The sequence below is a fragment of the Scyliorhinus torazame genome, unplaced genomic scaffold (assembly GCF_047496885.1).
Source record: "Scyliorhinus torazame isolate Kashiwa2021f unplaced genomic scaffold, sScyTor2.1 scaffold_504, whole genome shotgun sequence".
NCBI lineage: Eukaryota > Metazoa > Chordata > Chondrichthyes > Carcharhiniformes > Scyliorhinidae > Scyliorhinus > Scyliorhinus torazame.
In genome coordinates this window covers 133,609-150,172 of record NW_027308231.1, presented here as the reverse complement: position 1 = coordinate 150,172, position 16,564 = coordinate 133,609, and the positions used below count along the sequence as shown (strand labels likewise).

Below are 16,564 nucleotides of genomic sequence, written 5' to 3'. Positions count from 1 at the left end.
GTGGTCTCCAATCAGGGGGCGGGGTCGCTTCGGGGGGCGGGGTCTCTTGAGAAGGGGCGTGGTCTAGTGAGAGTGGGCGTGGCCTAGGAGGAATGGGCGTGGTCTCCTGAGAGTGGGCGTGGCTTAGGGGCAGGGGCGTGGTCTCGGAGGAGGGGGCGGGGTCTCTTTGGGGACGTGGTCTCCGGAGAAGGGGCGTGGTCTCGGTTGTGGGGGCGTAGCTAGGAGAGGGGGCGGGGTCTATAGAGAGGGGCGGGGCTTAGGACTAGTGGGCGGGGTCTCCAGAGTGGGCGGGGTCTCCAGAGTGGGCGTGGTCTCTTGCTAGGGGCGTGGTCTCTGAGAAGGGGTGTGGTCTCCGGAGTGGGCGGGGCTTAGGACTAATGGGCGTGGCTTAGGGGTAGGGGCGTGGTCTCAGAGGAGTGGGCGGGGTCTCTCCAGGGGGCAGGGTCCCAGCAGAGGGGCGGGGTCTCTGGGCCCAACTACAACAACAACTGGGGTGACTACAACAACAACTGGATCCAACTACAACAACAACTGGATCAACAACATAGGGAGGAGTGGGATTTCAACACCCGCGCTCCCCTGCACTCCCTCCCTGTCTCTTTTACCTCCTTCAGTCCCCTACAATTCTCATCCTCCTGTTCAAATCCCTCCCTATCTCTGTAACCTCCTACAACCCTCCCAGATCTCTGCTCACCTCCGATTCCAGCCTCTCCAGCATCCCCCCCCCAATTGCTTGGCACGGTTCTCTAACCTCTGGAATCCCCCCTTCTAAATGTCATCACCTCTATTTCTTTCTGTCTGTCTCCCCCGTGTGTCTCTCTTCCACACCCTGGATCTCTCTCTCTCTCTCTCTCCGTGTCTCGCTCTCTCTGTCCCCCCCACCCGTGTGTCCCTCTCTCCCTCCCCCCCACCCGTGTGTCTGTCCCTCTCTCTCTCTCCCCCCCCATGTGTGTCTGTCTCTCTCCCCCATGTGTGTCTGTCTCTCTCCCCGTCTCTCTCACTCTTTCCCCCCTCCACAACAATCGATCCGTTTGAATGGGACCCATTTTCTGCCCAGGTTTGGCCCCGAGTCTCCGTCCCCGAGTCTCCGTCCCTTTCCCATGGGTGGGTCCCAACTCCCCTTTTCCAAATCCCCAGCGGGCCCTGCCCGTCGTTGAAGTCAAAATGTACAGGGAGTGCGTCCCATCTTATCGGGCCTAAAATTCAGGCTTCTGTCTGAATTCACCATTCACCTGCCTTTGGCAAACAAGCAGGCAGGAGGCATATGAAACAAAAGTGTGTGTGTGTGGGGGGCAGGCACTGCTTCCAATGCTGCCAGCAGGTATCTTCAAGCTCATTAAAGCCCCGCTTTCACTCTCCACTCGTGTTCTGTCATTATTGATGGTCCATCCATCCCTCCATCTCCCCGTGTCTCTCCCTCCCTCGTGACTGACACACATGCGTGCACACACACACATTGGCACGCACAAACTCACTCACACACACACACATATATATTAGCCATTTAAGACAATTTGATAGAATGCTACACATCCCGGTTTGACAATGACACCAAACTTGAGACAGCGCAGCTGGAAACATCAAATTGCAGGGAGGGGTATTCATGTTTTGGCAGGAGACTCAACTGTGGACGTCTCTCAGTGTCGGCCAATGTAAGGTGGTGTACTTTAGACTTTAAAAGAAGAGAAACCTGATCTTTACAGATGATGAGAAGGCATAAACGGTGCAAGTTTAAACGGCACACATATTTCACAGCTGAGCATTCACACAACACAGACAGCGACGCACCGTACATTTGCCAAGTGCCACCAATGTTGTCGAGTGCAGTACCAGGCTGACCTCAATATTACTGACAAACTGTTTGTCAGCCCACAGGACAACATTTCCGTCTAATCGGGCTCAAGCACAAGTTCAAATAGTTTGGCACCTGTTGTACCAGGGGGTGTTTGATGGGGGTCAGTGCAGAGGGGAGCTTGACTCTGTGTCTAACCCCGTGCTCGACCTGTCCTGGCAGCCTTTGATGGGGACAGTTTAGAGGGATGTGGAATCTCTACCTAACCCCCATGATGTACTTTTGCTAACAGTGTTTGATGGAGATTCTCAATCTTGAATTCAGAAATTCTGTTTGTCTCCCCATCTTCTCTCTGGGAATCTGGTTCAACAAATCCACCGTCAGCAGTCAGCCATTTGAACTGACTTCATGGTGGGACATTTCACGTGAGCACAACACTGAGGCGATTCGCACACTTGTCCCACTTAAGTGTCAAACAAAGACTGAAGGAAAGAGTCGGATTTAAACCGTCATATGTTGGGGGCAATGTGGATGGACCAATGGAGCTTGTACACCAGTCGCTCAAAGCGGGCGCAGCAAGCAGTGAAGAAGGTCAATGATAAGTTGGCCTTCATTGCCAGAGGGATTTCAATTCACAAGTGCAGATGCCTCACTGCAGTTCGACAAGGTGTCGGTGAGGCCACACCTGGAGTGCTGGGTGCAGTTGGAACCTCTCCCTGACATAGAAAGGATACAGTTGCCAGAGAGGGAGTGCAGCCAAGGGTCAGCCGGCTGACAGGCAGATTGCCCGACTGTCCTAGGGGCGAGAGAGATTGGTTCAGTAGGGACTGAATCAGCCCTGTTTCTCCAACCGAACCCTGAGTCTGCAAAGGGAAACACTTGGCCTGCCTCTGCTCATGTTTCATTCAGCAGACAGGCAGGCAAGCAGCAGATTCTGTCCTGTCCTTATTTCTGGCTTTGCTTTCACATTGCTGCTTTCCCTCTCCATTTCTGACATGTTGGGAATGGCCATTCGTCTGTCGCCTTAGGGAGGCTTTCCACAAGAATGAGTCAAAAAGCAGCAAGAAATCACCAGTTAAACACCACTTCATTTCTGCCTCCATTTGGAGAGAAGATTCCTGGCTGGGCCACAAAAACAAAGCTCACTGCAAAGTTTCACTTCAGATTGGACATCTTGTATTGTTCACACACACACACACAGGCTTTTCACTCCAATCCTCGGATTGGAATTTCTCATCAAACAGTTGGCATGCGATGAAAACGGTCAGTTTTTAATAACCCAGCGTCCTGACTGCCTCACGTCCTGGCACCCTCACCTGGCAAGTTTGAAACTTCCATTTCTGCTGACTTCCAGTCGTCGCAAAGTGCTGCTGCCAATTCAAGTCAAAGTGTACAACTCGGAATGGAAATGGCCTCCAATTCAGGCTCCTGCCCACTTGGCAGCATTCGCCATTTGGGCAGACAGGCAGGCAGATGAAGCAAAAGTGTGTGTGTGTGTGGGGGGGGGGGGCAGGCGCTGCTTCCAGTGCTGCCAGCAGGTATCTTCAAGCTCATTCCAGCCACGCTTTCACTCTCCACTCGTCTCCTGTCGTTACTGACGGTCCCTCCGTCTCCCGGGGTGGGGGTCGGGCAGCGCTTCAGGCCGCCCGCCGGCTGTTTGCGTGCACCCGACCCCGACCCCCGCGCAGCTTGCGGTAGGCGGCCACCCCCAGCCAGCCGCAGGCGGCCACGGCCGCCCCCAGCGAGCCGCAGACGGCCGCCGCCACCACGGACCCCGCAGTCGACGCGGCGGGCGGTGGGCTCGATCCGCTCGATGACCTGAGGGGGGGGGGGGGGGAGAGGTGACAGAGAAGAGGCACGTTAGCAGGTCAAAACAGGCAACGTCATCAGTGGCTCAATACACGTTCCAGGTGTCCAAAGAGGGTCAAACCTCAGCTCGCCTTCACACTCGCTCTGTGTCTGACCCCGTGCTGTACCTGTCCCGGGAGTGTTTGATGGGGACAGTGCGGACGGAGCTTTACTCTGTATCTAACCCCGGGCTGTACCTGCCCCGGCAGTGTTTGATGGGGACAGTGCGGACGGAGCTTTACTCTGTACCTGATGCTGACGGTCGTACAGGTTTTGCCAGCAATCTTCAGTTGGACATTCCCCGCTCTGATCATCTTTTCCAGACGCTGTAGAAGTGACGGGATGGAATGTTGGGAACACCCGGCATATTCCCAGAGTTCGAGGCACAGTTCCAAGCTGCTGCACGTGTGTGGGTTCCGTATGTGGCACCTGAGGAGAGGGACAGGCAGAATCTTTCACCGCTCAGCTCCTCCTGATGTGCCACCCAGTGCTCTCTGCCCTTGTCGCGGTCCCGACCCTCCGCCCTGTCGCCTGGTTTACCTGTGAATCGCGGTCACGTTGGCCAGGCCGTCGGCCGCCCCTTCTGCCTCCCGTTCCTCCATCTCCGCGCACTCGGCGCTCTCCCGCACACGGATGCCCACCTGGATCCGGCCTCCAGGCTGGCCGCCCTGGCCGCCCCCTCCCGCAGGAGGAGGAGGAGGGGCGGCGGAGGAGGAGGAGGAGGAGGCCGGGCCCGTCCCGGGGGCTCTCGGCGTCCGGGCCTCGGGGAGCGGCGGCCGGCCGTCGTCACGGCGGCAGAGGCGCCCGCCCGGGCAAGCGAGGACGCCTCGGAATCCCGGCACCTGGAACCCAGAAAGAGGGAGTGGGGAAACGGGGGTGGGGGGGGTGAAGTAACCAGTTAAGTCGTGCATTAAGAGGCATCGCAATCAGTGGTCTGGTCAGAACCAGGAGCAGGAGTAGGCCACCTGGCCCCTCCATTCAAGGACATCTTTTGTGGACTCGGCTCCACTTTCCAGCCCAAACACCACAACCCTTAATCCTCCCCAAAAAGACGATCCGTCTTGATTGTAAAAACATTTCACCCAGGAGTCCCACAGATTCACAACCCTTTGGGCGAGCGGGTTCCTCCTAAACTCGCTCAGTCCTAAATCTACTTCCCCTCGTTTTGAGGCTATGCCCCCCCCCGTAGAAGGGTGGGCGAGTCAATTTGCAGGCGACACTCGAGTGTCGGTGGAGTGAATCTCGTGTTACAAGTCACACACAGGGAAGCTGCAGAGCTGGGCTGGGAGGTGGCAAATGGGAGTCTCAAGGGTGAGCTGATTCATTTTGGAAGGAATAACAGGAAGACAGAGTCACTGGGGCTCATCAGCTAAGATTGCGGGCGGTGCGGGTGAGCAGAGAGATCTACCGGTGTCCTCCTCGGTGTACGTGGATCCCTGAAAGTCGGCACCCAGGTTGAGAGGGTCGTGGAGAAGGCGTGACGGCGTGTTGGCTCTTTTGTTGGCACAGGGATTGAGGTCACCAGGAGAGAGAGGGTCAGCACTTGCTGAGAGATCCCTCACCCACACACACACTGACAATGTGAACCCAGCAGAGAGAGAGTCAGCACTTGCTGAGAGATCCCTCACCCACACACACACTGACAATGTGAAGCCAGGAGAGGGACGAGTCAGCACTTGCTGAGAGATCCCTCACACCCACACACACTGACAATGTGAAGCCAGGAGAGGGACGAGTCAGCACTTGCTGAGAGATCCCTCACACCCACACACACACTGAGCGGTGGTGGCGCTGTGAGCGCGGGCAAGTCATAAACCAGTGGCAATTGGAAAGTTGGTTTATGACTTGTCACTCGCACTTGGCGGCTGCCCTGGGCTTGAATGAGTGTGGGCGGGCTTAATATCCGCCCCCCGGGCCGATTTGACAGGCAGGCCGCCTCTGGGAGCTTCCTGGATGGGCTCGGACAGCAACCCGCTGCCCATCGCTCCCGGACCCCGCGGCAAGGGGAGCAGACCGGTTCCGAGGGTGCACCTTTCCCGGGGAGCCGGTTCAGATTCACTCCCTTAGGGAAGGTGCACCTTTCCCGGGGAGCAGGTTCAGATTCACTCCCTTAGGGAAGGTGCACCTTTCCCGGGGAGGAAGTTCAGATTCACCCCCTTGCACTCTGGCCGGGGGAGAGCGCTCTTTCCCGGGGAGGAAGTTCAGATTCACCCCCTTGCACTCTGGCCGGGGGAGAGCGCTCTTTCCCGGGGAGCAGGTTCAGATTCACCCCCTTGCACTCTGGCCGGGGGAGAGCGCTCTTTCCCGGGGAGGAAGTTCAGATTCACCCCCTTGCACTCTGGCCGGGGGAGAGCGCTCTTTCCCGGGGAGCAGGTTCAGATTCACCCCCTTGCACTCTGGCCGGGGGAGAGCGCTCTTTCCCGGGGAGCAGGTTCAGATTCACCCCCTTAGGGAAGGTGCACCTTTCCCGGGGAGCAGGTTCAGATTCACCCCCTTGCACTCTGGCCGGGGGAGAGCGCTCTTTCCCGGGGAGCAGGTTCAGATTCACCCCCTTGCACTCTGGCCGGGGCAGCATCAATGTGGATGTTGCGGAATGAAAGTGTGCGAACTGGAAGTAGCAGCAAAAAGTGCCGCCTTGTGCAGGGTGAATGCAGCCTGGGTGCGGGGGCGGCGGTCAGACTGAAAGGCGGTGGGTGCCGCCGCCGCCGCTCTGTCCCGGGTCGGATTGCTGTGGGTGTGAGAGAGCCGGGGACAGACAGAGAGACAGGGGAGTGCAGGGAGACAGAGAGAGACAGGGACAGGGACAGGCTCCCTCTCTCCCTCCCTCTCCCTCTCCCTCTCTCTCCCTCTCTGTGCGGAGCCGCTTTGCAGGTTTTAAACGCAGCGTCTCTGCAGCTTTCGCCGCGGTTTCTCTTCTCGGAAAGTTTTGCCCGAACCCGCAGAGGAGAAAAGTTTCACTCCAAGTTGACAGGGGACGGGAGGTGTCTGGGTGGTGGGCGGGGTCTTTGGAGAGGGGGCGGGACCGGCGGAGGAGGCGGGGTCTGCAGAGAGTGGGCGGGGTTTAGGGCTAGGGGCGGGGTCTCTTGAGAGGGGCGTGGCCTCAGCAGAGGGGGCGGGGTCTCTTGAGAAGGGGCATGGCCAAGTCTCTTTCGGGACGTGGTCTCCAGAGTGGGCGTGGCTTACTGGTAGGGGCGTGGTCTCGGAGAAGGGGCGGGGTCTCTTTGGGGGCGTGGCTTATGGGTAGGGGCGCGGTCTCGGAGAAGGGGTGGGGTCTCTTTAGGGGCGTGGTCTCGGAGGAGGGGGCGTGGTCTCGGAGTGTGGGGCGGGGTCTCTAGAGAGGGGGCGGTGTCTCAGAAGAAGGGGCGTGGTCTCTAGTGTGTGGGCGTGGCTTAACCTTAGGGGCGTGGTCTCGGAGTAGGGGGCGTGGTCTCTTGAGAGGGGCGTGGTCTCGGAGGAGGGGGCGTGGTCTCTAGTGAGTGGGCGGGGCTTCGCGACAGATAGAGGCGTGGTCTCTTGAAGTGGGCGTGGTCTATTGAAATGGGCGTGGTCTCTCCAGGGGGCGGGGTCTCCAAAGAGTGGGCGGGGTCTAGTGGCAGGGGCGTGGTCTCCTGAGAGTGGGCGTGGCTTATGAGTGGGGGCGCGGTCTCTTGCTAGGGGCGTGGCTTGGGGGTAAGGGCGTGGTCTCGGAGGAGTGGGCGGGGCCTGGTCTCAAAGGGGCGTGGTCTCCAGAGAGTGGGCGGGGCTTAGGGCGTGGTCTCTTGATAGGGGCGTGGTCTCGGAGGAGTGGGCGTGGCCACTACTTGAAAGGGGCGTGGTTTCGGAGGAGGGGCGTGGTCTCTTGAGAGGGGGCGTGGTCTCGCTAAGGGGCGAGGTCTTGGTAGGGGCGTGGTCTCCAAAGAGGGGGCGGGGTCTCTTTAGGGGCGTGGTCTCCAGAGTGGGCGTGGATTAAGGCTAGTGGGCGGGGTCTCGGAGGAGGGGGCGTGGTCTCTAGTGAGTGGGCGGGGCTTCGCGACAGATAGAGGCGTGGTCTCTTGAAGTGGGCGTGGTCTATTGAAATGGGCGTGGTCTCTCCAGAGGGCGTGGTCTCCAGAGAAGGGGCGTGGCTTAGGTGTGGGGCGTGGTCTCTTGAGGGTGGGCGGGGCTTAGGGATAAGGGCGTGGTCTCCAATCAGGGGGCGGGGTCGCTTCGGGGGGCGGGGTCTCTTGAGAAGGGGCGTGGGCTCGTGAGAGTGGGCGTGGCCTAGGAGGAATGGGCGTGGTCTCCTGAGAGTGGGCGTGGCTTAGGGGCAGGGCGTGGTCTCGAAGGGGGCGGGGTCACTTTAGGGGCGTGGTCTCCAGGGAGTGGGCGGGGCTTAGGACTAATGGGCGGGGTCTCCAGAGTGGGCGGGGTCTCTTGCTAGGGGCGTGGCTTGGGGGCAGGGGCGTGGTCTCGGAGGAGTGGGCGGGGTCTATTTGGGGGCGTGGTCTAGGAGAGTGGGCGGGGCTTAGGGCGTGGTTTCGGAGGAGGGGCGTGGTCTCTTGAGAGGGGGCGTGGTCTCGCTAAGGGGCGAGGTCTTGGTAGGGGCGTGGTCTCCAAAGAGGGGGCGGGGTCTCTTTAGGGGCGTGGTCTCCAGAGTGGGCGTGGATTAAGGCTAGTGGGCGGGGTCTCGGAGGAGGGGGCGTGGTCTCTAGTGAGTGGGCGGGGCTTCGCGACAGATAGAGGCGTGGTCTCTTGAAGTGGGCGTGGTCTATTGAAATGGGCGTGGTCTCGGAGTGGACGGGATCTCTTTGGGGGCGTGGTCTCCAGAGTGGGCGTGGCTTAGGGACGGGGCGTGGTCTCTTGAGAGGGGGCGTGGTCTCGCTAAGGGGCGGGGTCTTGGTAGGGGCGTGGTCTCCAAAGAGGGGGCGGGGTCTCCAGGGAGTGGGCGGGGCTTAGGACTAATGGGCGGGGTCTCCTGAGGGGCGTGGTCTCTGGGGATGGGCGTGGTCTCCAAGGAGTGGGCGTGGTCTCTTGAGTGGGCGGGGTTTAGGGGCAGGGGAGTGGTCTCGGAGAAGGGGCGGGGTCTCTGGAAAGGGGTGGGGCTTTGTGTTAGGGGCGTGGTCTCCTGAGAGTGGGCGTGGCTTAAGGCTAGTGGGCGTGGTCTAGGAGGAATGGGCGTGGTCGCCTGAGAGTGGGCGTGGCTTAGGTGTGGGGGCGTGGTCTCTGGAGGGTGGGCGGGGCTTAGGGATAAGGGCGTGGTCTCCAAACAGGGGGCGTGGTCCCTTGAGAAGGGGCGTGGTCTCGGATTTGGGGGCGGGGTCTCTTGCTAGGGGCGTGGCTTGGGGATAGGGCGTGGTCTCTGAGGGGGCGGAGTCTATTTGGGGGCGTGGTCTCGTGAGTGGGCGGGGTTTAGGGGCAGGGGCGTGGTCTAGGAGAGTGGGCGGGGCTTCGCGACAGATAGAGGCGTGGTCTCTTGAAGTGGGCGTGGTCTATTGAAATGGGCGTGGTCTCTCCAGAGGGCGTGGTCTCCAGAGAAGGGGCGGGGTCTCTTGAGTGGGCGTGGCTTGGGGATAGGGCGTGGTCTCTGAGGGGGTGGAGTCTCTTTAGGGGCGTGGTCTCCAGAGTGGGCGTGGCTTAGGGGTAGGGGCGTGGTCTCTCGTGTGTGGGCGGGGCTTAAGCGCAAGGGCGTGGTCTCTTGGGAGGGGCGGGGCTTCGGGACAGATAGAGGCGTGGTCTTTTGAAGTGGGCGTGGTCTCCTGAAATGGGCGTGGTCTCGGAGGAGTGGGCGGGGTCTCTTTGGGGGCGGGGTTTCCAGGGAGTGGGCGGGGCGTAGGACTAATGGGCGTGGTCTCGGAGTGGGCGGGGTCTCCAGAGTGGGCGTGGTCTCTTGCTAGGGGCGTGGTCTCGGAGAAGGGGCGTGGTCTCCGGAGTGGGCGGGGCTTAGGACTAATGGGCGTGGTCTCTTGAGTGGGAGGAGTTTAGGGGCAGGGGCGTGGTCTCGGAGAAGGGGCGGGGTCTCTGGAAAGGGGTGGGGCTTTGTGTTAGGGGCGTGGTCTCCTGAGAGTGGGCGTGGCTTAAGGCTAGTGGGCGTGGTCTAGGAGGAATAGGCGTGGTCGCCTGAGAGTGGGCGTGGCTTAGGTGTGGGGGCGTGGTCTCTTGAGAGTGGGCGGGGCTTGGGAATAAGGGCGGGGTCTCCAAAGAGTGGGCGGGGTCTCTTTAGGGGCGTGGTCTCTAGAGAGTGGGCGGGGTCTCTTTAGGGGCGTGGTCTCCAGAATGGGCGTGTCTTAGGGACAGGGGCGTGGGCGGGTCTTAGGACTAATGGGCGGGGTCTCCAGAGTGGGCGGGGTCTCTTGCTAGGGGCGTGGACTCGTTAGGGGGCGGGGTCTAAGAATGGGGGCGTGGTCTCTGAGAAGGGGCGTGGTCTCTTTAGGGGCGTGGTCTCGTGAGTGGGCGGGGTTTAGGGTTAGGGGCGTGGTCTCCAAATGGGGGGCGGGGTCTCTTGAGAAGGGGTGTGGTCTCGGAGGAGTGGGCGGAGTCTCGGAGTAGTGGACGGGGTCTCTTGAGAAGGGGCGTGGTCTCTTGAGTGGGAGGAGTTTAGGGGCAGGGGTGTGGTCTAGGAGGAGTGGGCGTGGTCTCTTGAGGGTGGGCGGGGTTTAGGGGTAGGGGCGTGGTCTCGGAGAAGGGGCGTGGTCTCTGGAAAGGGGTGGGGCTTAGTGGTAGGGGCGTGGTCTCCTGAGAGCGGGCGTGGCTTAAGGCTAGTGGGCGTGGTCTAGGCGGAATGGGCGTGGTCGCCTGAGTGGGCGTGGCTTAAGTCTAGAGGGCGTGGTCTCTGAGAAGGGGTGTGGTCTCCGGAGTGGGCGGGGCTTAGGACTAATGGGCGTGGTCTCTTGAGTGGGAGGAGTTTAGGGGCAGGGGCGTGGTCTAGGAGGAGTGGGCGTGGTCTCTTGAGGGTGGGCGGGGTTTAGGGGTAGGGGCGTGGTCTCGGAGAAGGGGCGTGGTCTCTGGAAAGGGGTGGGGCTTAGTGGTAGGGGCGTGGTCTCCTGAGAGTGGGCGTGGCTTAAGGCTAGTGGGCGTGGTCGCCTGAGTGGGCGTGGCTTAGGCGTGGGGGCGTGGTCTCTTGAGGGTGGGCGGGGCTTAAGGCTAGTGGGCGGGGTCTAGGAGGAATGGGCGTGGTTGCCTGAGAGTGGGCGTGGTCTCGTGAGGGTGGGCGGGGCTTAAGTGTAGTGGGCGTGGTCTCTCAGAAGGGATGCGGTCTCCGGAGTGGGCGGGGCTTAGGACTAATGGGCGTGGTCTCAGTAGAGTGGGCGTGGTCTCTTTAGGGGCGTGGTCTCCAGGGAGTGGGCGGGGCTTAGGACTAATGGGCGGATTCTCCAGAGTGGGCGGGGTCTCTTGCTAGGGGCGTGGTCTCTGATGAGGGGCGGGGTCTCTTGGGAGGGGCGGGGTCTCAGAGAGGGGGCGGGGTCTCTTTAGGGGCGTGGTCTCCAGGGAGTGGGCGGGGCTTAGGACTAGTGGGCGGGGTCTCCAGAGTGGGCGGTGTCTCCGGAGTGGGCGTGGCTTAAGTCAAGTGGGCGGGGTCTCTTGAGGGACGGGGTCTCTTGCTAGGGGCGTGGACTCGTTTGGGGGCGTGGTCTCTGAGGAGTGGGCGGGGTCTCTTTAGGGGCGTGGTCTCTTGAGTGGGAGGGGCTTAGGACTAATGGGCGTGGTCTCAGAGGAGTGGGTGGGGTCTCCAGAGTGGGCGTGGTCTCTTGCTAGGGGTGTGGTCTCTGAGAAGGGGTGTGGTCTCCGGAGTGGGCGGGGCTTAGGGACAGGGGCGTGGTCTAGGTGAGGTGGGCGTGGTCTCAGAGTAGTGGGCGTGGTCTCCTGAGTGGGCGTGGTTTAGGGGCAGGGGCGTGGACTAGGAGGAGTGGGCGTGGTCTCCTGAGCGTGGGCGTGGCTTAGGGATAAGGGCGTGGTCTCCAATCAGGGGGCGGGGTCGCTTCGGGGGGCGGGGTCTCTTGAGAAGGGGCGTGGTCTAGTGAGAGTGGGCGTGGCCTAGGAGGAATGGGCGTGGTCTCCTGAGAGTGGGCGTGGCTTAGGGGCAGGGGCGTGGTCTCGGAGGAGGGGGCGGGGTCTCTTTGGGGACGTGGTCTCCGGAGAAGGGGCGTGGTCTCGGTTGTGGGGGCGTAGCTAGGAGAGGGGGCGGGGTCTATAGAGAGGGGCGGGGCTTAGGACTAGTGGGCGGGGTCTCCAGAGTGGGCGGGGTCTCCAGAGTGGGCGTGGTCTCTTGCTAGGGGCGTGGTCTCTGAGAAGGGGTGTGGTCTCCGGAGTGGGCGGGGCTTAGGACTAATGGGCGTGGCTTAGGGGTAGGGGCGTGGTCTCAGAGGAGTGGGCGGGGTCTCTCCAGGGGGCAGGGTCCCAGCAGAGGGGCGGGGTCTCTGGGCCCAACTACAACAACAACTGGGGTGACTACAACAACAACTGGATCCAACTACAACAACAACTGGATCAACAACATAGGGAGGAGTGGGATTTCAACACCCGCGCTCCCCTGCACTCCCTCCCTGTCTCTTTTACCTCCTTCAGTCCCCTACAATTCTCATCCTCCTGTTCAAATCCCTCCCTATCTCTGTAACCTCCTACAACCCTCCCAGATCTCTGCTCACCTCCGATTCCAGCCTCTCCAGCATCCCCCCCCCAATTGCTTGGCACGGTTCTCTAACCTCTGGAATCCCCCCTTCTAAATGTCATCACCTCTATTTCTTTCTGTCTGTCTCCCCCGTGTGTCTCTCTTCCACACCCTGGATCTCTCTCTCTCTCTCTCTCCGTGTCTCGCTCTCTCTGTCCCCCCCACCCGTGTGTCCCTCTCTCCCTCCCCCCCACCCGTGTGTCTGTCCCTCTCTCTCTCTCCCCCCCCATGTGTGTCTGTCTCTCTCCCCCATGTGTGTCTGTCTCTCTCCCCGTCTCTCTCACTCTTTCCCCCCTCCACAACAATCGATCCGTTTGAATGGGACCCATTTTCTGCCCAGGTTTGGCCCCGAGTCTCCGTCCCCGAGTCTCCGTCCCTTTCCCATGGGTGGGTCCCAACTCCCCTTTTCCAAATCCCCAGCGGGCCCTGCCCGTCGTTGAAGTCAAAATGTACAGGGAGTGCGTCCCATCTTATCGGGCCTAAAATTCAGGCTTCTGTCTGAATTCACCATTCACCTGCCTTTGGCAAACAAGCAGGCAGGAGGCATATGAAACAAAAGTGTGTGTGTGTGGGGGGCAGGCACTGCTTCCAATGCTGCCAGCAGGTATCTTCAAGCTCATTAAAGCCCCGCTTTCACTCTCCACTCGTGTTCTGTCATTATTGATGGTCCATCCATCCCTCCATCTCCCCGTGTCTCTCCCTCCCTCGTGACTGACACACATGCGTGCACACACACACATTGGCACGCACAAACTCACTCACACACACACACATATATATTAGCCATTTAAGACAATTTGATAGAATGCTACACATCCCGGTTTGACAATGACACCAAACTTGAGACAGCGCAGCTGGAAACATCAAATTGCAGGGAGGGGTATTCATGTTTTGGCAGGAGACTCAACTGTGGACGTCTCTCAGTGTCGGCCAATGTAAGGTGGTGTACTTTAGACTTTAAAAGAAGAGAAACCTGATCTTTACAGATGATGAGAAGGCATAAACGGTGCAAGTTTAAACGGCACACATATTTCACAGCTGAGCATTCACACAACACAGACAGCGACGCACCGTACATTTGCCAAGTGCCACCAATGTTGTCGAGTGCAGTACCAGGCTGACCTCAATATTACTGACAAACTGTTTGTCAGCCCACAGGACAACATTTCCGTCTAATCGGGCTCAAGCACAAGTTCAAATAGTTTGGCACCTGTTGTACCAGGGGGTGTTTGATGGGGGTCAGTGCAGAGGGGAGCTTGACTCTGTGTCTAACCCCGTGCTCGACCTGTCCTGGCAGCCTTTGATGGGGACAGTTTAGAGGGATGTGGAATCTCTACCTAACCCCCATGATGTACTTTTGCTAACAGTGTTTGATGGAGATTCTCAATCTTGAATTCAGAAATTCTGTTTGTCTCCCCATCTTCTCTCTGGGAATCTGGTTCAACAAATCCACCGTCAGCAGTCAGCCATTTGAACTGACTTCATGGTGGGACATTTCACGTGAGCACAACACTGAGGCGATTCGCACACTTGTCCCACTTAAGTGTCAAACAAAGACTGAAGGAAAGAGTCGGATTTAAACCGTCATATGTTGGGGGCAATGTGGATGGACCAATGGAGCTTGTACACCAGTCGCTCAAAGCGGGCGCAGCAAGCAGTGAAGAAGGTCAATGATAAGTTGGCCTTCATTGCCAGAGGGATTTCAATTCACAAGTGCAGATGCCTCACTGCAGTTCGACAAGGTGTCGGTGAGGCCACACCTGGAGTGCTGGGTGCAGTTGGAACCTCTCCCTGACATAGAAAGGATACAGTTGCCAGAGAGGGAGTGCAGCCAAGGGTCAGCCGGCTGACAGGCAGATTGCCCGACTGTCCTAGGGGCGAGAGAGATTGGTTCAGTAGGGACTGAATCAGCCCTGTTTCTCCAACCGAACCCTGAGTCTGCAAAGGGAAACACTTGGCCTGCCTCTGCTCATGTTTCATTCAGCAGACAGGCAGGCAAGCAGCAGATTCTGTCCTGTCCTTATTTCTGGCTTTGCTTTCACATTGCTGCTTTCCCTCTCCATTTCTGACATGTTGGGAATGGCCATTCGTCTGTCGCCTTAGGGAGGCTTTCCACAAGAATGAGTCAAAAAGCAGCAAGAAATCACCAGTTAAACACCACTTCATTTCTGCCTCCATTTGGAGAGAAGATTCCTGGCTGGGCCACAAAAACAAAGCTCACTGCAAAGTTTCACTTCAGATTGGACATCTTGTATTGTTCACACACACACACACAGGCTTTTCACTCCAATCCTCGGATTGGAATTTCTCATCAAACAGTTGGCATGCGATGAAAACGGTCAGTTTTTAATAACCCAGCGTCCTGACTGCCTCACGTCCTGGCACCCTCACCTGGCAAGTTTGAAACTTCCATTTCTGCTGACTTCCAGTCGTCGCAAAGTGCTGCTGCCAATTCAAGTCAAAGTGTACAACTCGGAATGGAAATGGCCTCCAATTCAGGCTCCTGCCCACTTGGCAGCATTCGCCATTTGGGCAGACAGGCAGGCAGATGAAGCAAAAGTGTGTGTGTGTGTGGGGGGGGGGGGCAGGCGCTGCTTCCAGTGCTGCCAGCAGGTATCTTCAAGCTCATTCCAGCCACGCTTTCACTCTCCACTCGTCTCCTGTCGTTACTGACGGTCCCTCCGTCTCCCGGGGTGGGGGTCGGGCAGCGCTTCAGGCCGCCCGCCGGCTGTTTGCGTGCACCCGACCCCGACCCCCGCGCAGCTTGCGGTAGGCGGCCACCCCCAGCCAGCCGCAGGCGGCCACGGCCGCCCCCAGCGAGCCGCAGACGGCCGCCGCCACCACGGACCCCGCAGTCGACGCGGCGGGCGGTGGGCTCGATCCGCTCGATGACCTGAGGGGGGGGGGGGGGGAGAGGTGACAGAGAAGAGGCACGTTAGCAGGTCAAAACAGGCAACGTCATCAGTGGCTCAATACACGTTCCAGGTGTCCAAAGAGGGTCAAACCTCAGCTCGCCTTCACACTCGCTCTGTGTCTGACCCCGTGCTGTACCTGTCCCGGGAGTGTTTGATGGGGACAGTGCGGACGGAGCTTTACTCTGTATCTAACCCCGTGCTGTACCTGTCCCGGGAGTGTTTGATGGGGACAGTGCGGACGGAGCTTTACTCTGTATCTAACCCCGGGCTGTACCTGCCCCGGCAGTGTTTGATGGGGACAGTGCGGACGGAGCTTTACTCTGTACCTGATGCTGACGGTCGTACAGGTTTTGCCAGCAATCTTCAGTTGGACATTCCCCGCTCTGATCATCTTTTCCAGACGCTGTAGAAGTGACGGGATGGAATGTTGGGAACACCCGGCATATTCCCAGAGTTCGAGGCACAGTTCCAAGCTGCTGCACGTGTGTGGGTTCCGTATGTGGCACCTGAGGAGAGGGACAGGCAGAATCTTTCACCGCTCAGCTCCTCCTGATGTGCCACCCAGTGCTCTCTGCCCTTGTCGCGGTCCCGACCCTCCGCCCTGTCGCCTGGTTTACCTGTGAATCGCGGTCACGTTGGCCAGGCCGTCGGCCGCCCCTTCTGCCTCCCGTTCCTCCATCTCCGCGCACTCGGCGCTCTCCCGCACACGGATGCCCACCTGGATCCGGCCTCCAGGCTGGCCGCCCTGGCCGCCCCCTCCCGCAGGAGGAGGAGGAGGGGCGGCGGAGGAGGAGGAGGAGGAGGCCGGGCCCGTCCCGGGGGCTCTCGGCGTCCGGGCCTCGGGGAGCGGCGGCCGGCCGTCGTCACGGCGGCAGAGGCGCCCGCCCGGGCAAGCGAGGACGCCTCGGAATCCCGGCACCTGGAACCCAGAAAGAGGGAGTGGGGAAACGGGGGTGGGGGGGGTGAAGTAACCAGTTAAGTCGTGCATTAAGAGGCATCGCAATCAGTGGTCTGGTCAGAACCAGGAGCAGGAGTAGGCCACCTGGCCCCTCCATTCAAGGACATCTTTTGTGGACTCGGCTCCACTTTCCAGCCCAAACACCACAACCCTTAATCCTCCCCAAAAAGACGATCCGTCTTGATTGTAAAAACATTTCACCCAGGAGTCCCACAGATTCACAACCCTTTGGGCGAGCGGGTTCCTCCTAAACTCGCTCAGTCCTAAATCTACTTCCCCTCGTTTTGAGGCTATGCCCCCCCCCGTAGAAGGGTGGGCGAGTCAATTTGCAGGCGACACTCGAGTGTCGGTGGAGTGAATCTCGTGTTACAAGTCACACACAGGGAAGCTGCAGAGCTGGGCTGGGAGGTGGCAAATGGGAGTCTCAA

General features: G+C 59.6%; 2 long non-coding RNA genes across 2 annotated transcripts; both read right to left on the bottom strand.

The window, feature by feature from the left end:
- Positions 1-2,862: 2,862 nt before the first annotated feature.
- Positions 2,863-4,679, bottom strand: LOC140406366 (uncharacterized). The gene is made up of 3 exons (XR_011939144.1): positions 4,181-4,679; positions 3,890-4,069; positions 2,863-3,610 (listed from the first exon to the last, which is right to left on the bottom strand). It is a non-coding gene; the product is annotated as an uncharacterized lncRNA (long non-coding RNA).
- A 9,729-nt stretch (positions 4,680-14,408) lies between these two features.
- On the bottom strand, positions 14,409-16,295 carry LOC140406365 (uncharacterized). Its single transcript, XR_011939143.1, has 3 exons — positions 15,796-16,295; positions 15,505-15,684; positions 14,409-15,156 (listed from the first exon to the last, which is right to left on the bottom strand). It is a non-coding gene; the product is annotated as an uncharacterized lncRNA (long non-coding RNA).
- Between the last annotated feature and the right edge of the window lie 269 nt (positions 16,296-16,564).